This window comes from Vidua macroura, chromosome 2 (genome assembly GCF_024509145.1).
Source record: "Vidua macroura isolate BioBank_ID:100142 chromosome 2, ASM2450914v1, whole genome shotgun sequence".
In the NCBI taxonomy this organism is placed as follows: domain Eukaryota; kingdom Metazoa; phylum Chordata; class Aves; order Passeriformes; family Viduidae; genus Vidua; species Vidua macroura.
This window is the reverse complement of record NC_071572.1, coordinates 105,932,965-105,940,377: the sequence shown is the minus strand read 5'-3', so window position 1 is coordinate 105,940,377 and position 7,413 is coordinate 105,932,965. Positions and strand designations below refer to the sequence as shown.

At 38.6% G+C, this 7,413-nt stretch overlaps 1 long non-coding RNA gene across 2 annotated transcripts; it reads right to left on the bottom strand.

The window, feature by feature from the left end:
- Positions 1-409: 409 nt before the first annotated feature.
- LOC128803551 (uncharacterized) lies at positions 410-4,994 on the bottom strand. 2 transcript variants are annotated; one of them, XR_008435754.1, is made up of 3 exons: positions 4,722-4,994; positions 3,841-3,949; positions 410-559 (listed from the first exon to the last, which is right to left on the bottom strand). It is a non-coding gene; the product is annotated as an uncharacterized LOC128803551 (long non-coding RNA). The 2 variants fall into 2 exon arrangements; XR_008435755.1 differs by having other exon boundaries at positions 410-552.
- Between the last annotated feature and the right edge of the window lie 2,419 nt (positions 4,995-7,413).

Sequence of the window (7,413 nt, the reverse complement as noted above, 5' to 3'; positions counted from 1 at the left end):
CACCAATCTGACATACTATCTGGGACACCTATTAAGGTAGAAGCTAGTGGATATGTTTTTCTGTTTATGCAAGCTTCGTGCATAAAATACTAGTAGTGCCATTCTCAAATATGTTCAAAACAAGTGCTTAACATTTGTTCTACTCTGTCACACATGGTTTCTATAATCTGTTCAAAATGAATCTCTTCCTTTTTATGTCTGAGTGCTTCCAAGTCAAAGTCCAAATATTCTTCAAACATAAGTCAAGTGTCATTCACATAAAGAGCTGCTTGTCGCCTTTGGGATATTTAAGTACTAGTCTGAACTAGATACATTTGTCTTTTAGCATAGAGACACAAAATACAAGTAGCACAGATTTTCTTTTTTTCCTTATGGAACTGAATTTATTAAATACTTGACCATGAACCACACATATGTGCAGGCTGCAGGTGGTTACTGTTGGATATTTAATTTTGATGCAAATCCTAAGAAAACATGTGGCCAGACAGCTCCCAGCAAAAAAGGGTGTGGTAAATGAATTCGTTTCTTCAAGGACTCAAATAATATATGTTCCTGAAACCTCAGAACAGCCAGAAAAAAACTGTATGAGCACGTCTCTGTACAAAAAGTAATCATTTTAGCCAAGTCATGTTCTCTGTTGAACTGCAGGTAGCAGATGGCTCTGCAAATGCACATATTGAGTGGCCTGCCACAGGGCATTACTAAGATCTTCAGCCCACAAAAGGACTCACATGAATTATTTCTCCCTACTCAGGCAGTATAAAATGCAGTGTATGGGGCAAGACATGAGGAAACTGAGCTGAAAATCCTGGGGCCATCAGATAAATAGCAATAGCCTCTAGGAAAACAGGTGGTTGTTAGCACTATGCCATCCAATTGATTCAGAGTGTCACACACTTCAAAGAAATGTTGAAATAGCTCCTCTAAAAGGTTTTATTGTACTTAAATACATTGTAAAAAGGAAAATTATTGAAGTCTTATTTTCAAAACATTTCTGGGGTTTTAGAATGTTGTCTGTTTTGTAAAGAGGAAGAACTTTTAAAGTATAATGGGACAATAATTTGGGTATGTTAATTTGTTAGTGAGCTTCGACTTACCACCAAAATGAAACCAGAAAACCTTAAAATCATCTCTGAATTCAGATTCATGGGGTCAGACTTGATCTAGCTCACACATCTGACCAAGATCTACACATCTTGCTGTGTAGATCAACCTAAAGAGCCTGACTCCCTTGGACCATGTCTCCATTTCACTTGGACCATGTCAGACTCCATTTGTAGTCACTCTTTTTAGTGACATATATTTATTTCACTGGGACTTCATTTTACCTCTTAAAAACTCTGTCAGTTTTGTCTTTGTAAAAAACTCACTGAGTATCTGACAGATCTTCACAGTTCACTCTCCCGTTAGCAAATAGTTGAAGAAAATGGTTGTGTTTTTTTCTAAATTATGCCAGGAATAGATCACACTTTTATGCCTCTCAGCCTCCTTGTCATAGATTAGCTCCTATTCACATCTCCATGTAGTTAAGGTTGTCTGACAGCATTTTGACTTCTTATCTTCCCAATGACTTCTGAGAAATTGCTGCAGGTCTTGCAACCTGTACTACTGCTTAGGCAAAAATCTATTTTATGAATTTCACAATTCTGTACTGTTTCAATCAGACCTAATAATAAATTATTATAATTAATAATAATAATAATAATAATAATAATAATAATAATAATAATGCTGTCTAGTGACATGGACAGCAAAAAAAAAGGAGGAGGAAAACAAACAAAAAATCAACAAAAGAAGGTATGTATTATTGAGAAGCAAGGGATCAAATTTAGAAAGAAACCATGTGATCATGTGGTAACAACTGCTTCTCTCAACCCTGGTTGTGACACATTGTAATGTGGAAAACTCTGCAATTCTACTGAGTAGCATTTTCTCAGAAAACGTTCTTTCATTCAGTTCTGTGCCAACAGACTAAAAGCAGTGTCTAAAATAAAATCTTCAAGGAGATGTAGTCTAGATGTAGTCTGATTATTTTTTATGATATACAAAACCTGAGAGCTTTTAGCAAAAAAACTTGAAGTTCTGTCTAAATTTTAAAAATCTGTTCAGACCTCTTCAAACTATTTAGGGATTGTTTTAAGCCTACATCTTAATTAAGGTATTTATGCTCTGGAAGAAACATATGGTCTTAAAACTAATGTCTGAAACATTGGAACGATGAGACAGAGGAAAATTACGTGAAAATACAATTGAAATTCTCGTGTGTTTGTTGCCTGAAGCCAGCAAGCAGAAAAGGAACAGACAGTCACGTTGCAGAGTAGAGAACTCCAGTTCTGCAGCTTGGTATAGAAATAGCGGAAGTTTTGCAATTAAAAGCAGGCGCTTTTGTGACGTTAGTACACAAAAACAGGAGAAAATGTTGATGGTAAAAGCAACCTCATCCCAAATAATAGGCCTCCAGGCTCCAAGGAAAAGTATACAATGAAAGCTCTGAAGCTATGATCATATTAATTCAAAATAATCCAACTCACACTGAAGAAAAAAACAGAAAAGCTGAGAGGAAATGTTGGGGCGAGTCATAACACTGTAAAAGAATTGCAGAAAGAAAAAAAAGGCAGGGGAACACACAACTAATAAATGCATATGTTTGGGATAAACAGCTCCATTCTCTGCTTTAATACTGTAATGAACTCAGGAGGATATTTGCAAAAAAAGTTCATAAAAGTTGACACAGAAATGTCATCTTGTGCAGCAGAGACTCTCAAACTATGGGTGCATTAGGTCACAAAACAATGCACTTTGAAGAAGGGTCCTGTTTAGTATTCTCCCTGATTAAAAAGATATTTCAAAGAAATAAGCACTTAAAAATGAAGGTGATCCCACTATTGGAGTCCCCCAAGTGCAGAATTATGCCAATTCAATTGGGGACTCTGCAAAAAGAGCTGGTAATCATGCAGAGAGGGAGAAGAGAGGAAGGATCACCATTTGCACAGGGAAGGCATATGTAATCAAGTTTTATCTAACATACTCGATGCAGCAACAAAACATCTCAGCAAAGTAGCTCTCCTGGAATATTTACCTGTACAAATGCTGTGACCTCTCCTTCAAAAGACAGTCTCCAAGATGGGGAGTGTGCAATTTATATTCTGTACCCTTCACTCATCACCCTGCCTGAAGGCACAGTCTGAGTGCTGGGATATTATGGTAATGCTGATTTTGAGTAAGGATTAAATTTACTTCTAACATTTTGTCTGCAATATCTTTTTGCTGGGAATAAACAGAAAGCACTATGCAAATTTGACCAAGACAGATCGAACTGTTGGTGCTTTATGAACTCTGGAGAGCTTGAGCAGCATCAATCACTTGGTCAGCCTCCTCCTGACTAGGTCCTCTCCCACAGTCCTTGCCATCAGTCCTTGCAATCTGTACTACCCTCCCCACAGCACAAGATGCAGGATTTCTCAAGGTGCAAGCTTTGAGACTTCTAATGTTTGTAATTCAGATGATTCAGAATTTTGTTTTCCTTCTGCAAACACTAAAAAATGTGTCTGTATAACAAGACTCACTCTGAGGATTAAGGGAATTTACAGCGACAGAGTGCAGTTACTGCAGGCCAGTAATAAACCATCTCATACACCAAAACCTGACACTTGTGACACAGACATGTAACTGTCACAGGCAGTATGGGTGATCCTGTTACATATTCTGTTCTGTTTGGTATGTAACAAAGAATAGAATAACATGTGTGAAATTCCAACTTCATACTGGAGAAAAAGCCTAGACCAGAAGTCCCAAATCCAGATAACCATTAGAGATATAATAAATGGAAAACCCAGAAACCTGAAGCTTCCAAAAGCAATTAGATGTGGTGACTCTTAGGTGTAGGAGTGAAGTCAAGATGAGAAGCTTGTGCTTTCCAATATTTCCCTCCATCTCCTCCATGTTATGACTGTAGAGAAATAAAAAATATGGAGAAAGCTTTACGAATACAGGTGTGGTGCACTAGTATCTGCAGATATGTTGTCCATTTTCCCTGTAAGAAGACAGTTCTAAAATTATATAGGGGGTCACTCTATTACATCTGAAATTTGGGGTCGTGTGTAAGGAGGAAATTTAAAATGAAAAACTGAAAATTAAAGTAATTAGAACTGACTTAATTGTAACTTGGAGAAGTAGTTCACCTAAATCCTCTGAGTATGGTAGAAATGCTTGCATATATCATTAGATGGATTTCTGCTCTTCCATTGCTTTCTGTTTCCTGTTGCCACTATTTTCCATGTCTCTTGTATATTTAATAGCTTTTGTGGTTTAAAAATTGCTTTTACAAATATTTACAGGCTTTGATGTTCTGTACTTGACAGATTAATAACCTCAAACTGTTTAGCAGCCCTCTATCTCTTTAAAAGATCTCATCAGATGAAATGCAATACACGTTATTGGTTATAGGCTTGAGAATGTTGATAAGTGCCATGGGAGGAACTGGTTTGCAATAATTCTCTTTGAATCTGAGAACCAGTTAAAATGTATTTTTTAACCAATTGAAATATTTTTGTTTGTTTGTTTCTTGTTGGGTTTGTTGGTTTGCTTGTTTGTTAGTTTTTTTGTTTGCTTTCTTTGTTTTTTTTCAAAAAAAAGATAATGAGTGCAGAAAATTTCATACTTTCACCAGATAATGCAGGACAGACTCTTTACAACCCTCTGTTTCTCCATGTGAACATTACCATAGGAGTGGATTTGGAATGTATTTGACCATCTGAGAATTCCAGAGAAGATATTTCCATTAGTGTGGTGCTGTAAGCCTCTCTGGACTCATCTTCCTTTGGGGCTACATTCAGCACTGAAGTTGGAAAAGTCCATGAGAAGTCAGAGGCTCTGCCAAGTGATTGCCCTCCAAAGACATGCTGACCTCAGAATGTTACCTTAGGGGTGAAATGTAAGCTCTAAGACAATTTCTGAAGGTATTCCAGTGAGGATGGTGCTGTGCCAGGTGGAACATGTGGTGCAGTGCATCCCTTTGGAGTGACTCCTGTGCTGGTGCTGAGGTCACAGAGTGCTGCCTGGGCTATTCACTCTTTGCCATCTAAGTCTACACTTTGAAAAGACAAGGAAGTGTGAGAGGGCAGAAGTGCCTCTAGCTAAGGACAGACAACAGAAGAGAATTTAATTCAGGCAGCTCTTCAACTTTGGAGGCTTTTGGAGGTGAATAGACTGCCACATGTCTGGAAACTCATCTACTGTGAATTTCCACACAGACACATCCTTTTGCTCTCTGGGGACAGACCAGAGAGTGTCTCTTAGAGGCACCCTGCTGTGGTGGAAGAGGAATACAGCATACATTAACCTAGGCAGAATGACAGTGGCTCTGCTCACTCTTCAGCTGTATGACAGAAACAAAAGATTTTTGATGTATAATAGAGAAGGAGAATTCAACATCTGAAAAGTCAGGCAAATTCATCACATTTTTTGTAAGTAGGAGACAATCCATGCAGGGAATATACCTCTGCTTATGCTGCTGTTTTCAAACATACAAACCCAAACACAGACAAGGTATTACTGCAAGGACCAGCTCGGGCAAAATATGGGAGCAATCATCACACTTCAGAGAACTTCATTTTCTGTCATCTACTGCCAATTTGTAGACTTTTCCTTTGAAAAGCAAATAGCACAGGGTGTTTTCTGAAAATAGGAGCAATACTGGCAAGCAAAATAATCTCTGATTTCAGTGGATGCTGCTTGAAGCCTCACCTGGTGCTCAGTGTTGGTTCTGAGACTAGTGCAGTCTGGAAGAAAACAGGTTTAAGATATGAAGACAGCCCTTGAATATGTAAAAAGTCTGCTGCAAACAGGGAAAGAATAAAATGTTGTCAAGACCTGCCAGAGAAAGGGCAAAGAATAATGCGTTTAAGTTGCAACAGAGAGAGTAACAAAGTAGTTGCGGAGGGGGGGTGGGGGCTGTGGGATCATCACTGCTGGCAGTGCTTGTAAGCAGCATCAGAACACATTCCCCAGCAGCCATGGGACATTCCTCCTGTGGGAGTGGGAGTGGGAACCTCCCAGAGACCTTTTCCTACTCCTGGCTTCAATTTCGTTGGCTAGGTGTGAAGCACAGAGCCTGAATTCAGTCTCAGACTTCTTTTGAAATACGTACACATGTAAGAATTTTATTATTCGTAGATGATGGTGATGAGTGAGGATAAAATATGGAGTGTTCTTTGAGATGTCAGTTCTAAACCAAGTGTGAACTGCATAAAGAAGCTTTGTTAAGGACAGCACTTAAGTAATATTTTCTTTTATAACGCTAATGGCATTAAATTGTTTTATTTGGGTTTTAGTTTAAAATAACACTCTGAGAACTCAGAGTCCCTGGACAGTTCCTCTGCTGAGACTGAATAAGTCATCCAACTTAATACATGAAGTCCAGTCAGTATATTATGAGAGGAGAGTGAAAATGTTCCTTGGTATCTGTAACTCTACCCAAACTGGTGCATACTGCAGTGTTTGACATTCAATTAGGATTTTATACCGGCAGTAAATATTATATAGAATTAAGCTCTTGCTGCAAGCATGAACTGTTCTTCTATATATTCCTCTCTCTCATGGTCTGGCTGTAACACATCTGGAGTTGTTACATCAGACTCTTGGTATCAGAGCTGGGGAGGTTTTGGAGGTGGAGGAAGCATGATAGGGTATTTGGGAGCACCTTAAAGCTTAGGATGGATGCATCCCTGCAGGAGCAGCAATAGCCCAAGCAAGCAGTTGCTAAGCCTCCCAAGTTTCTCCAAGGAGGGGAGCCAGACTCTGTTCTGACAAAGCCAGCCTGCAGGACATGGAGAGGGGCACATTCCTGGCCAAGGACATTGGCCACATTGCAAGTAAGAATCCTGAGCTAGCAGAATAATACACATATACTCTATGCTCTTCACTTTTCAGGAAGATTTCAGTGCCTGCTAAACATCTGTTGTCATCTATTTTCTTAGTGTTATATATTGCTGTAAAATAATTCAGGTTAGACATTAGTCCTAAAGGTCAACTTTTAAAAAAATGCAGGGGTGCTTATATTAAAAGACATAGCAAAGACCTTCTAAAGGTAGAGATAAAAATTTGGGATAGCAAAAGCATGTAGGTTCATGCCAGAAATGGGGTTTCTGGGGGGGGTTGTGGGGTTGCTAATTTGGAACAAAAGTTCAGTACAGTATGGGATTGAGGAAACACAGATTTATGGCATTAAGTATGGGCTTTCTGTTCTAAAAAGGTTTTGTAACATGTAAAAGAAAGATTCTCTCTAGGAAAATATCTCATCTGGGAAGACAGAGGAAAAAAATTCCATTGTTATCATGAGTTTATACACACAAGTCAAGCTAAGCATATACTTAAGATTTTTCTTAGTCAGGACTCCTGGCCTTTTTATTTCTG